Below are 14,731 nucleotides of genomic sequence, written 5' to 3'. Positions count from 1 at the left end.
CCTTACTTCCTGGCTCTCTATTCTGTTCCATTGGTCTATGGATCTGTTTTTGTGCCTGTACCATGCTGTTTTGGTTACCATGGCCCTGTAGTACAGTTTTAAGTCAGGTAATGTGATGCCTCCAGCTTTTCCTTTTTGTTTAGGATTGCCTTGGCTATTCACGCTCTTTGTTAGTTCCATATGAATTTTAAAATAGTGTTTTCCAGTTCCGTGAAGAATTTCACTGGAATTTGATAGGAATAGCATTGAATCTGTACATTGTTTTAGGTAGTATGGCCATTTTAATAATATTGATTCTTCCTATCCATGAGCATGGGATGTTTTCCCATTTGTTTGTGTCTTCTCTGATTTCTTTGAGCAGTGTTTTGTAATTCTTATTGTAAAGATCTTTCACCTCCCTGGTTAGCTGTATTGCTAGGTGTTTTATTCTTTTTGTGGCAATGGAATTGCCCTCCTGGTTTGCCTCTCAGCTCGGCTATTGTTGATATATAGGAATGCTAGTGACTTTTGCACATTGATTTTTGTATCCTAAAACTTTGCTTAAGTTGTTTATTACCTGAAGGAGCTTTTGGCCAAGACTATAGAGTTTTCTACATATAGAGTCATGTCATCTGCAAATAGGGACAGTTTGACTTCCTCTCTTCCTATTTGGATGTCCTTTATTTCATTGTCTTGCCTGACGGCTCTAGCTAGGACTTCCAATACTATGTTGAATAGGAGTGGTGAGAGAGGGCATACTTGTCTTGTGCTGTCTTCAAGGGGAATGCATTCAGCTTTTCCCCCTTCAGTATAATGTTGGCTGTAGGTTTGTCATAGATGGCTTGTATTATTTTGAGGTATGTTCTTCAATACCTAATTTCTTGAATGTTTAACATGAAAGGCTGTTGAATTTTATCTAAAGCTTTTTCTGCATCTATTGAGATAAGCACTTGGTTTCTGTCTTTAGTTTTGTTTATGTAATGAATCACATTTATTGATTTCAGTGTGTTGAACCAACTTTGCATTCCAGGGATAAAGCCTACTTGATCATGGTGGATTCGCTTTTTGATATGCTGCTAAATTTGGTTTACAAGTATCAAGTATTTTGTTAAGGATTTTTGCAGCAATGTTCATCAGGAATATTGGCCTGAAGGTTTCTTTTCTGTTGTGTCTCTCCCAGGCTTTGGTATCAGGATGATGCTGGCCTCACAGAATTGGCTGGGGAGGAGTCCTTCCTCAATTCTTTGGAATAGTTTCAGTACGAATAGTGGCAGTTCTTTTTGCACATCAGGTAGAACTCAGCTGTTTATCCATCACATCCTGGGCTTTTTTTGGTTGGTAGGCTATTTATTACTGATTCAATTTTGGAGTTCCAATAAGGAACTATTCAGGGAATCAATTTCTTCCTGGTTAAGTCTTGGGAGGATGTATGTGTTCAGGAATTTATTCATCTCTTCTAGGCTTTCTAGTTTGTGTGCATAGAGGTGTTTTTCACAATAGTTTCTGATGGTTATTTTCATTTCTGTGAGGTCAGTGGTAACACCCCTTCATTTCTAATTGTGTTTATTTGGATCTTCTCTCTTTATTAGTCTAGACAGCAGTCTATCTATCTTATTAATTTTTTCAAAAACCAACTCCTGGATTCATTAATCTTTTGAATGGTTTTTTGTGCCTTGATTTCCTTCAGTTCCACTCTAATTTTGGTCTTCTGCTAGCTTTGGGGCTGATTTGTTCTTGCTTCTCTGATTCTTTCAATTGTGATGTTACATTCTTAATTTGAGATCTCTCTAACTTTTGAAGTGGGCATTTAGTGCTATGAATTTCCCTCTTAACACTGCCTTAGCTGTGTCCCAGAGATTCTGGTGTATTGTACCTTTGTTCTCATTAGAAATAGTAAATTTAACAATAAATTTTAACATAGCAAGAATTCAATTCCACAAACATAATTTTAAGAATGTTGTAATACACTAACATGGCATAACAATATCCACATTCATAAGTGTATTATTTCTTATTCACCATCAAAAATCCTTTGATACATTGTGGCAGTTACAGTTTTGTGATTCTTGGATCTTCTTTGAACCAATCCAAATAAAATTACATGATTCACGAAATACAGAAACAGGTGAATTTCTTCTTTGTGAATACTCATTAGCATAAAAGATGTCTCCTGATGACCAAACAATATTCTAACTCTCAAATCACCTAAAGAACCAACCATATTGCTGAAATTTTCAACACATCTAAGTTGAAGAACAATTGGACATATAGTTTAACACCTATATTTTAGGAGTTTTAATGCTCAAATATGAAAGCCACCACAAAAGTCTCAGTGTCCCTGTTCTTCCCTTCCCTTCCTTCCATCATGACTGATAGTATCATTTCAAAAAGATCACGTGACATGAAGACCAAATACAGAAGCTGACTTGAAGTCCCCTAGAAATAAGGTAATCATAGGGTGACTACACGTCCCAGTTTGCCCAGGACAGTCCCAGTTTACATCTGTTAGTTATTCTGAGATAATTATTAGTAGAATCCCATTTCTCTCTCTCTCAAAACTAGATTATAAATTACATATAGTCACCCTAAGTGCAGAACAACAGTTCTCGGAGTGTAATATACAAACCACTGAGGGTACCTAAGACCATTTTCAGTGTGTTCATAAGGTCAAAACTATTTTCATAATACCAAGACAAAGTAAGCCTTTTCTCATTTAGTATTTTATTTGGTTTTGTTGGCATTTGAACTGATGATGCAAAAGCAATAACAAGTAAAACTGTAGACATCTTAGCATGAATTAAGGTAGTAGCACCAAATCTTGCAAGTGGTCTCTTTATTCTCCATTGCTACTCACCATTAAAATAACACAACAGACAAAAACAGCATGAACAACCACAAAGATATTTCACTTAAGATAAGAAAGTCCTTTGCATAATCTAAGAATTATTAATTATACTAAATTTCAACTAGCAAGTATACTTCCTTTTAATATTTTATGAGGTGAAATAGAAAGATAAAGCATTTCTGCAGCATACAAAAGTACAAAAAGTACAAGGAAAAGCATTTGTGCCATTGTTTAAGCTGGGAGTTAATATAGCCTTTTTTTCCTAAGGTGGCAGATTAACGCCTGTTAGCAGGCCTCCGTCATTTAGATATAACAAAACAGTAAATAAAAATCAATGGTGTGAGCTTTAATTCAAGAAGGAAAATGGGAATCCACTGGAATCATGCAGGATACTCCAAATCCCAGAGACGAGAATCCCGCCAAACAGTCACTGTGATGGCATTTGGCTGATGAAAGTAAGTGAAGCCCCAATACATGAGGGAGAAAGACAGCCTCCCTCAGTGACTTACCTTTCCACTGGAGATCAGAGCAACTCAGGCTGAGGGAGAACTTTTTTTTTCTCCCAAGCCCTGAAGCTAACCTGGGGAGAGGGCTGGAGACACTATGAGGGAAAAACACTAGAAGAAGCTGCAGACACTTTCCCAGACATAGGACCAAGCACAGGATGCCATTTTTAATCTGGGTGCATACAAAATCAGCCATTCTAAGCAACCCAGCTGCATGGCCACACAAGCATTTTACTCTTGGGCCAGACACTAGAGCACCTGCTCGGGAGCAGGATAGCAGTCTCCACAGCCTCCACCACTTCTGAGGTGGAAAGCACCTCAGAAGTAGGTACTGGAATTATACTCTTCCCTATTGCAAGCTTGGAGTGGGAGGAGAGCTGCTACCGCTGCAGTTTCTCCTGGGCAATGAGACTTGCAACCATGGCCAGCTTGGCAATCTGAAACTGAACTACATGTGCCATCACTTAGTACCCCTGCCTGTTCCCCTGGGATCGAGGTGAAGTGGGGTCCACTCTGCTCCACCCTCAGGCAGAAATCCAGGCATTCAGGGCACTCACTTGCCTGAACCAGCAGCCTGAATCACTCATCTTTCATGGACAGAGATCATGGTGCAGCAGGGTCATCTCCACTCCATGCCCAGGCAGATGTCCAGACCTTTGGAGCACCCACTCACCTTGATTAACAGCCTGACCCACTCCACCCTTCCTGTGCAGAGATCCTGGTGCAAGGGGGCCCTGTCTGCTACACACCTAGGCAGATCTCCAGGTATTCATAGCACCTGCTTGCCTGGTCCAGTAGCCTGAGTCATCCCACCTCTCCTATGCAGAGGTCTTGATGCAGGGAGGCCCTCTCCACTCCATGCCCAGGCAGATCTCCAGGTATCTGGAGCACTCACTACCCTGGATTAGAATTTTAGGCTGCCCCCCATCATTGTGCAGAGAACCTGGGGCAAGGAGGTTCCGCAGTTTCAGGCCTAGATACACCTCTGGGCACCTAGTGGCTGCCCAGTGGATTCTCCCTCAGCATCAGTGCTTGTACCTGCCACTGAGGGACCTGTAGATGGATGTGCCCAGTGTGGCCCCACTCTTCATGGCCCCCGCCCTCCCAGACCGTCCAAGGTCAATGCTAAAGAAAAAATCTTAAAGGCAGCTAGAGAAAAAGGTGAGATCATGTACAAAAGGAAACCCTTTAGGCTAAAAGCAGACATCTCAGCAGAAACCTTACAAGCCAGGACAGACTAGGGGCCTATTTTCAGTATTCTTAATGAAAAGAAATTCCAACCAAGAATTTCATACCCTGCCAAGTTTCATAAGCACAGCAGAAATAAAAGCTTTTCCAGACATGCAAGCATTAAAGGAATTAGTTACGACTAGACCACCATTACAAGAGGTCCTTTTAAGGAGCTCTAAACATGGAAACAAAAGACCAATGCCAGCTACCATGAAAACACACTTAAGCACACAGACCCTATAAAGTAACCACACAATAGAAACTACAAAGCAACCAGCTCAGAATTTCATGATAGGATCAAAATCTTACATATCAGTCAGAGACAGTGACTCATGCCCGTAATCCCAACACTTTGGGAGGCCGAGCTAGGCAGATCACTTGAGGTAAGCAGTTCATGATCAGCCTGGCAACATGATCATGGTGAAACCCTGTTTCTACTAAAAATACAAAAATTAGCCAGGTGTGGTGATGCTCGCCTGCAGTCCCAGCTACTCAGGAAGCTGAGGCAAGAGAATCTCTTGAACCCAGAGACAAAGGTTATACTGAGCTGAGATTGTGCCACTGCACTCCAGCCTGAGTGACAGAGCAAGAGTCCATCTGAATAAAAAGAAACCTCACATATCAATATTAACCTGGAATGTAAATGGTCTAAACACTCCACTAAAAAGACACAAAGTGGTAAGTTGTATAAAAAGCAAGATGCATGTAACAACACCCATAGGCTCAAAATAAAGGGCTGAAGAGTGATCCACCAAGCAAATAGAAAACAAAAAAGAGCAGAGGTCACTATTATTATATCAGACAAAACAGACTTTAAACCAACAACAATAAAAAAAAGACAAAGAAGGCCATTATATAATGATAAAGCCTTCAATTCAACAAGAAGGCTTAACTATCCTAAATATACACTCATCCAAAATTGGAGCACCCAGAATCACAAACAAGTACTTCTAGACCTACAAAACTCTCATACAGCCACACGGTAATAGTGGGGGATTTCAACACCCTACTGAAAACATTAGATCATCGAGGCAGAAAACTAACAAAGGAATTCTGAATTTAAACTTGACCAATTGGACCTCATGGACATCTACAGAATACTCCACCCATTGACCACAGAATAATACTCCCATCATCTGCACATGGAACATACTCCACAACCAACCATAGGCTCAGCCATAAAGCAAGTCTCAATAAATTCCAAAAAATGAACATCATACCAACCATACTTATGGACCACAGAGGAATAAAAATAGAAATCCCCTTTTCCACCCACTCCTAACTCCCACCAAGCACTGCTCCAGCTGCATCATGTTCACTCTGATCTCTGGAATCCTGCTAAGCCAGCACCACTGCGTCTCCCTTCAGCCGCCATCATGATTATCTACCCGGACCTTATTAGCCATGATGAGCTGTTCTCCAACATTTACAATATCTGGGAGATTGCAAGCGGTCTGTGCATGTAAGTGGGATGGGGGTGGGGAGGAAGATGGTCAGTAGGACAGTGGGTGACATTGACAGAAATGCCTCCGCAGAAAGCCCTGAGGGTGAAGGTACCGAAAGCACATTAATCACTTATGTTGATACTGTCATAAACCATCATTTGCAGGAAACAAACTTCACAAAAGAAGCCTACAAGAAATACATCGAAGATTACATAAAATCAATCAAAGACCAACTTGAAGAACAGAGACCTAAACAGTAAAATCTTTTATGACAGAGGCTGTAGAACAAACCAAGCACATCTTATTAATTTCAACAACTACCAGTTTTTTACTGGTAAAAATGTGAATCCAGATGGCATGGGTGCTCTGCCATGAGGATGGTGTAACCCTGTATATGATTTTCTTTAAAGATGGTTTAGAAATGGAAAAATGTTAACCAATTGACAATTTCTTTAGTTCTATCACCTGTCTTCATAACTGCCTGCTGCCTATCACCCACAGGACACAATGACTTAAGATAAATTAGACTGATGTCATCTCAAGCTCTTCATTTATTTTGACCACTATGTATTTGGAGTGGAAGCATTGTTTTTAAGAAAAACATGTCAGCCGGCATGGTGGCTCACACCTGTCATCCCAACACTTTGGGAGGCCGAGGTGGGCGGATCACAAGGTCAGGAGTTGGAGACCATCCTGGCCAACATGGTGAAACCCTGTCTCTACTAAAAATACAAAAATTAGCTGGGCACGGTGGAACATGCCTATGATCCCAGCTACCTGGCAGGCTGAGGCAGGAGAATCGCTTGAACCAGGGAGTCGGAGGTTGCAGTGAGCCAAGATCATGCCACTGCACTTTAGCCTCGTGACAGAGTAAGACTCCGTCTCCAAAAAACAAAACAAAACAAAACTTGTCATGTAGGTTGTCTAAAAATAAAATGCACTTGAATCCTTTTTAATTTAATATATGTTTATGCTAAATGCATCCTATAGTGCTATAGTGTTCCTGTAGAGGTTAGAGCCTGGTTTTAAGCCACTACTAGGATGAATAAGACTATCAGTAGATAACTTCTATAGAAGGAATTACTTCTGGGACTGGGATATAAAAAAGAATCATAAGTTTTAATTCTCAGTTGAGTAAAGGAAGAGACCACCCTCATAGCATTATCAACATCTGAAGTAGGGCCTTTTACATTTTATCACCTACAACAGAAGTAGTTAACTCTGGAAGACATTACCAAGAGAATAAAAAGACATTAATACAGTTGGAAGTAAAAAACAACTAAAACAAAACTATACCAATATTTCTCCAAATCACACAATTAGATTGAAATTTTAAAACTTGCTCCTGAATGACTTTTGGGTAAACAACAAAGTTAAGGCACAAATCAAAAAATTCTTTGAAATACATGAAAACAGACACAACACACCAAAAATCTCTGAGATGAAGCAAAAGCAGTGTTAGGAGGAAACTGTATAGTACTAAATGCCTACTACAAAAAGTTGGAAAGATCTCAAATTAACAATTTAACATCACACCTAAAGGAACTAGGAAAACAAGAACTAACCCTAGAGCCAGATGAAAAGAAATAACTACAATTGGAGTGAGACACAACAAAATTGAGATCCAAAAATCCATACAAAGAATCAATGATTTTCTGACAGTGATCATTAAGGGGGAAAAAAAGAATCAATGAAACCAAAACCTGGTTCTCTGAAAGGATAAACAAAATTGATAGACCACTAGCTAGATTAACAAAGGAAAAAAAGGGAAGATTCCAATAAGCACAGTCAGAAATGACAAAGACGACATTACAACCAATCCCACAGAAATACAAAAGATCCTCAGAGACTATTAGAACACCTCTACATACAAAACTAGAAAATCTAGAGGAAACGGATAAATTCCTAGAAACAAAACCTCCCAAGATTGAATCAGGAAGACATTAAAACTCTGAACAGACCAATATCGAGTTCCAAAATTGAATTAGTAATAAAAAAACCTACCACCCAAAAGAAGCCCCAGACCAGATGGACTCACAGTTGAATTCTACCAGATGTTCAAAGTAGTGCTGATACTACTCCAAATATGCTGAAAACTAATCCAAAATGTTGAGAAGGGACTCCTCTCTAACTCATTCTATGAAACCAGCATCACCCTTATACCAAAACCTGGAAAAGACATGATAAAAAAAAGAAAAGAAAAGAAAAGTATAGGCCAATATCCCTGATGAACATAGAGCAAAAATCCTCAACAAAATACTAGCAAAATGAATTCAGCAGCACATCAAAAGTTAACTCACCACAACTAAATAAGCTTCATTCCTGGGTTATAAAGTTGGTTTAACACACACAAATCAATAAATATGATTTATTGACAAACACAATAAACAGAATTAAAACACACAAACAGAATTAAAAGCAAAAACCTATGATCATCTCAAAATACATGGAAAAAGCTTTTGGCAAAAGCCAACATGACTTCAGGATAAAAGAAAAACCCTCAAGAAACTAGGCATTGAAGGAACATACCTCAAAATAATAGGAGCAATCTATGACAAACTCACAGCCAACAACATGCTAAATGGGCAAAAATTGGAAGCATTCTCCTGGAGAACCAGAACAAGACAAGGATGCCCAATCTCACCACTCCTATTCAATATAATACTGGAAGTATAGAGCAATCACTCAAGAGAAAAAGTAAAAGGCATCCAAATAGGAAAAGAAGTCAAACTATCTCTCTTTGCTGATAATATGGTCATTTTTTTTTTTGAGGCAGTAGTCCGCTCCCATGTCGCACCGGACTGGACGTGCAGTGGCCCCGTGATCCTCAGCTACCAACTGCAGTCTTCCGCCTCTTCCGGGTTTGAGCATTCTCCCTTGCCTACTAAGCAGCCTCACCGACCGGAGCTGGGACCACAGCGCCCTGCCACCATTACTCGCACCCGGACTAGTTTTTGGTATTTTTTTAGTAAGACCGAGTTTCAACCGTGTTACGCAGGATTGAGTCTCCGATCTCCTGACGATGTCGTGATCCGCCCGTTACCTCTGCCCGTCTCGGCTTCCCTTACAGGCTTGAGCCACTGCGCCCGGCCTTGATAATATGGTCTTATACCTAGAAAACCCTCAGGACTTCACCAAAAGACTCCTAGAACTAATACATGACTTCAGTTAAGTTTCAGGACACAAAACCAATGTATAAAATTAGTAGCATTTCTTTACACCCACAACGTTCAAGCTGAACGCCAAATCAAGAACACAATCCCATTTACAATAGCCACACGCAGACATAAAATACCTAGGAACACATCTAATCAAGGAAAGGAATGATCTCTACAAGGAGAACTACAGAACACTGCTGAAAGAAATCACAGATGACACAAACAAATGGAGAAACACTCAAGCTCATGGAATACAAGAATCAATATCATTAAAATGGTCATACATCCTAAAGCAATCTACAGAGTCAATGCTATTTCTATCAAACTACCAATGTCATTTTTCACAGAACTAGAAAAAAACTATTCTAAAATTCATATGCAACCAACAAGGAGCCTGAAGAGCCAAAATAATCATAAGCAAAAAAGAATACAACTGGAAGCTTCATATTACAGAACTTCAACACATACTATAAGGCTGTAATAACCAAATGGCATAGCAACAGTACAAAAACATACATATAGACCAGTGAAACAGAATAGAGAACTCTGATATAAAGCCACACACCTACAGCCATCTGATCTTTGACAAAGTTGACAAAAATAAGCAATAGGGAAAGGACTCCCTATTCAATAAATGGTGCTGGGGTAACTGGTAGCCATATGCAGAAGAATAAACTAGACTCCTACCTTTTACCATATACAAAAATTAACTCAAGATGTAACTGGGCAGCTTAACTTCAAAATACATTTTAAAACTTTTCTTTTTCCTTTCCCTTTGGATTCAAGACTTAACCTTGAAGCAAACAACAGAAGCCTTTTCCCTTAGCCTGAAAACAGACTTCATGTCCTTCCCCTTCTCACTGTATATACATACTCCCTTCACATTTATCTAACTGTATGCTAATATCTAATTATGTGCCTAGTTAGAAGTTCTAGGGGCTAATCTTGAGACAAACAGACCAAGCCTGGAGACCCAGCTGCAAAACTGCAGTGATAAACTCAAGGCAGCTAGTCCACCACCTTGCCATTGTTGAGATGACTCCAGTCCCCAATCCACGTGGACTGCAACCCAAGAAAGCCAACAGAACAAGACACACAGACGTTGTACTCAGTAGAATTCTTGCATGCCTTCCATGCCAAGTTTTACCTTTTTAAACCCTTGACCTCCCCCATCAAGATTCAAAGTGATTGCTTTGGACAGGAATCAAGCCACTTCCTCCCTGCCAGCTTTGGAAATAAAGTCACTTTTTTTTTTTTTTTTTTGAGTTGGATTCTCACTCTGTTATCCAGGCTGGAGTGCAGTGACATGCTCTTGGCTCACTGCAACCTCCGCCTCCTGGGTTCAAGCAATTCTCCTGCCTCAGCCTCCTGAGCAGCTGGGATTACAGGCGCCTGACAACACACCTGGCTAATTTTTGTATTTTTAGTAAAGACAGGGTTTCACCATGTTGATCAGGCTGGTCTCAAACTCCTGACCTCATGATCCGCCCACCTCAGCCTCCCAAAGTGCCGCGATTATAGGCATGAGCCACTACGCCCCAGCTGCAAAGTCACTTTCTTTCTACCACACCTCCCTCTTGTTAACAAGACTCTGCAAATAGTGAGTGAATGAACTTGCATTCAGTTACAAAGATAGGTTAAAGATATAAATGTAAGACCTCAAACTATAAGAATTCTAAAAGAAAACCTAGGAAACACCATTCTAGAAATTGGCCTTGGGAAATTATTTACGACAAAATTCTCAAAAGCAATTGCAACAAAAACAAAATTGACAAGTGAGACCTAATTAAACTATAGAGCTTCTGCACAGCAAAAGAAGCTACCAACAGAGTGAACAGACAACCTACAGGATGGTAGAAAATATTCACAAACTATTCATCTGACAAAGTTGTAATGTCTAGAATCTATAAGGAACTTAAACAATTCAACAAAAAATCAAGTAATCCCATTAAAAAGTGGGCAAAAGCCGTGAACAGATGCTTCTCAAAAGACTATATAGAAGTAGCCAATATATGAAAAAATGCTACACATCACTAATCACCAGAGAAATACAAATCAAAACACAAGAAGATACCACCTCACACCAGTCACAATGGCCATTATTAAAAAGTCAAAAAACAACCAATGCTGGCAAGGCTGCAGAAAAAAAGGAACCCTTGTACACTGTTGGTGGGAATGTAAATTAGTTCAGCCACTGTGGACAGCAGTTTGGAGATTTCTCTAAGAACTTAAAATAGAACTACCATTTGACCCAGCAATCCCATTGCTGGCTATATATCCAAAAGAAAGAAATCTTTCTACTAAAATGACACACGCACTCCCATGTTCATCACAGTACTATTCACAATAGCAATGACATGCAACCAACCCAGGTGCCCATCCACAGTGGATTGGATAAAGAAAATGTGGTATATATACACCATGGAACACCATGCACCCATAAAAACAAAGAAATCACGTCCTTTGCAGCAACACAAATGCTGCTGTAGGCTGGTATCCTAAGTGAATTAATGCAGGAACAGAAAAACAAATACCACATATTCTTACTTTCAAATAGAAGCTAAACATTAAGTACCCATGGACATAAAGATGCCAACAAGAGAAAATGGGCACTACGAGAGGGATGAGGGTGAAAGGAAGATAAAGGCTGAAAAACTAACTACTGGATACCACGCTCAGTACCTGGAGGTACTATGCATTTGTACCCCAAACCTCAGAATCATGCAATATACCCATGTAACAAACCTGTCTGTGTACCCCTGAATCTAGAATAAAAGTTGAAAAGAATAAAAAAAAAAACATGGCCTCTTTCTTCAAGAAACACCATTTTTACTTGAAAGAATAACTGACAGCAACTATAGTTATTCAAACTGGGTATCTGGCAGACATTTTTTTAAACATAAACTAAGCATGCCCATCACTTCAAGAAAAACTAACAGCATGTATTTGCCAATGGTAAAACTTAAGTTTTCAAGCAAAAATTTAATTTTGGAAAATTCATATCAACCACAATGGATGAGATGCTTAGTTGTATCAACAAATATGATTTTTTATCTTGTATAATGAACAATGTTTCAATTGTATGACAGCAAATCAATATTTTCCAAATAGCCAATGTATGCTGTAACATTACACATGTGTTAAAGAGCCATTCAAAGTGTGAGGTGTACCAATAAACCCTAATGAAATATTCCAAAAAGTTCCTTGTGGTTCCAGATTCCATCATGCAGCTAACCTCTCAGAAAGTACCATTTCCTAAGTTTTAGGGTAGTATCAATTATCTGAAAATACTATTAAAATGCTTCCCTTTTTCCAACTACGTATCTGTGGAAGGCTAGATTTTCTTCATATACTTTCACAAAAACAACATATCACAACAGATTGAATTTAGGAACAGATATAAGAAATAAAGAGACCGAGGTAGTAATTAAAAACCTCCCAACATAGAAAAGCCCAGAACCAGATGGCTTCAAGGCTGAATTCTACCAAATCTTCAAAGAGGATGAACTCAGTAAAGTTGCAGGATACAAAATCAACATAAAAAATCAGTGGCATTTCTGTACACAAATAACTACCTATCCAAAAAAATCATTTAAAAATCTCATTTACAATAGCATCTTAAAAAATAAAATTCTTAAGAATATATTTAATTAAGAAGGTGAAAGATATGCACACTCTGGGAGGCCAAAGTGGGTAGATTGCTTGAACTCAGGAGTTTGAGACCAGCCTGGGCAGTATGGACAAACCCTACCTCTACAAAAAATACAAAAATCAGTCAGATGTGCTGGCACATGCCTGTAGTCCCAACTACTTGGGAGACTGAAGTGGGAGAATGGCTTGTGCCCAGGAGGTGGAGGCTGCAGTGAGCCAAGATTGTGCCACTGCACTCCAGCCTGGATGACAGCGTCAGACCCTGTCTCAAAAAAAAAAAAAAAAAAAAGATACATACACTGAAAACTATAAAACATTGATATAAGAAACTGAAGGACACCAATAAATGGGAAAATACCCATGTTAATGGACTGGAATAACTGATGTCATTTAAAATGACCATACTACCCAAAGCAAAATATGGATTCAACAAAATCTCCATCAAAATTCCAATGACTTTCTTTATAGAAATAAAAAAAAAAAATTCTAAAATTCATGTGGAACAACAGAACACATCAAACAACCAAAGCAATTCAGAGGCAAAACAAAACAGAGTTGGAAATATCACATTTTCTCATTTAAAACTACATTACAAAGCTGTAGTAATCAAAACAGTATGGTACTGACGTAAAAACAGACACACACAGCAGCAGAACAGAACAGAGAGCCCAGAAATAAACCCAAACACATATGGTCAACTAATTTTCAACAAGGGTGCTAAGAGGACACAATGGGGAAAGGATAGTTTCTTCAATAAATGGTTGCTGGTGGGAGAAGTGAATTTCCACACACAAAAGAATGAAATGGACTTTTATTTTTATACCTTACATAAAATCAATTCAAAATAGATAAAAGACCTAAACACAAGACCTTAAACCATAAAACTCCAAGACAAAACACAGAGGAAAACTCTTTGACAATGCCCTTGGCAATGATTTTTTGGATATCACACCAAAAGTTTGGGCTACAAAAGTAAAAATAAATAAGCCAGGCATACTGGCTCACACCTGTAATCCCAGCACTTTGGGAGGCCGAGGCAGGAGGACTGCTTCATTCCAAGAGTTTAAGACCATCCTGGATGACACAGGAAAACCCAGTATCTACAAAAAAATTGAAAATTATCCAGCCATGATAGGCTGTGCCTGTAGTGCCAGTTACTCATGAAGTTAAGGTGAGAGGATCAATTGACCCTCGAAGGTCAAGTCTACAGTGACCTGTGATTGCTCCAGTGCACTACAGCCTGGATGACAGAGCAAGATCCTGTCTCAAATAAAATAAAAGACCATCAGTGTGCTGTATTCAGGATACCCATCTCACAAGCAGAGACACACATAGGCTCAAAATAAAGGGATGGAGGAAGATCTACCAAGCATATGGAAAACGAAAAAAGGCAGGGGTTGCAATCCTAGTCATTGATAAAACAGACTTTAAACCAACAAAGATCAAAAGAGACAAAGAAAGCCATTACATAACGGTAAAGGGATCAATTCAACAAGAAGAGCTAACTATCGTAAATATATATGCACCCAATACAGGAGCACCCAGATTCATAAAGCAAGTCCTCAGAGACTTACAAAGAGACTTAGACTCCCATACAATAATAATGGGAGACTTTAACACCCCACTATCAACGTTAGACAGATCAACGAGACAGAAAGTTAACAAGGATATCCAGAAATTGAACTCAGCTCTGCACCAAGCGGACCTAATAGACATCTACAGAACTCTCCACCCCAAATCAACAGAATATACATTCTACTCAGCAACACATCGCACTTATTCCAAAATTGACCACATAGTTGGAAGTAAAGCACTCCTCAGCAAATGTAAAAGAACAGAAATTATAACAAACTGTCTCTCAGACCACAGTGCAATCAAACTAGAACTCAGGACTAAGAAACTCAATAAAACCGCTCA

General features: G+C 39.2%; 1 protein-coding gene and 1 pseudogene across 2 annotated transcripts in view; one reads left to right on the top strand and one right to left on the bottom strand.

Annotated features, from left to right (window-relative positions):
- The window catches only part of GTF2A1L (general transcription factor IIA subunit 1 like), a 65,841-nt gene that overhangs the window by 41,075 nt on the left and 10,035 nt on the right, over nucleotides 1-14,731 (bottom strand). The gene's annotated exons all lie outside the window — the stretch shown is intronic.
- On the top strand, nucleotides 5,937-6,441 carry LOC108527525 (translationally-controlled tumor protein pseudogene; annotated as a pseudogene).

The sequence above is a fragment of the Rhinopithecus bieti genome, unplaced genomic scaffold (genome assembly GCF_001698545.2).
Source record: "Rhinopithecus bieti isolate Rb0 unplaced genomic scaffold, ASM169854v2 scaffold_4758, whole genome shotgun sequence".
In the NCBI taxonomy this organism is placed as follows: Eukaryota; Metazoa; Chordata; class Mammalia; order Primates; family Cercopithecidae; genus Rhinopithecus; species Rhinopithecus bieti.
Note: the sequence above shows the minus strand (reverse complement) of the source record. Positions and strands in the feature narration are given on the sequence as shown.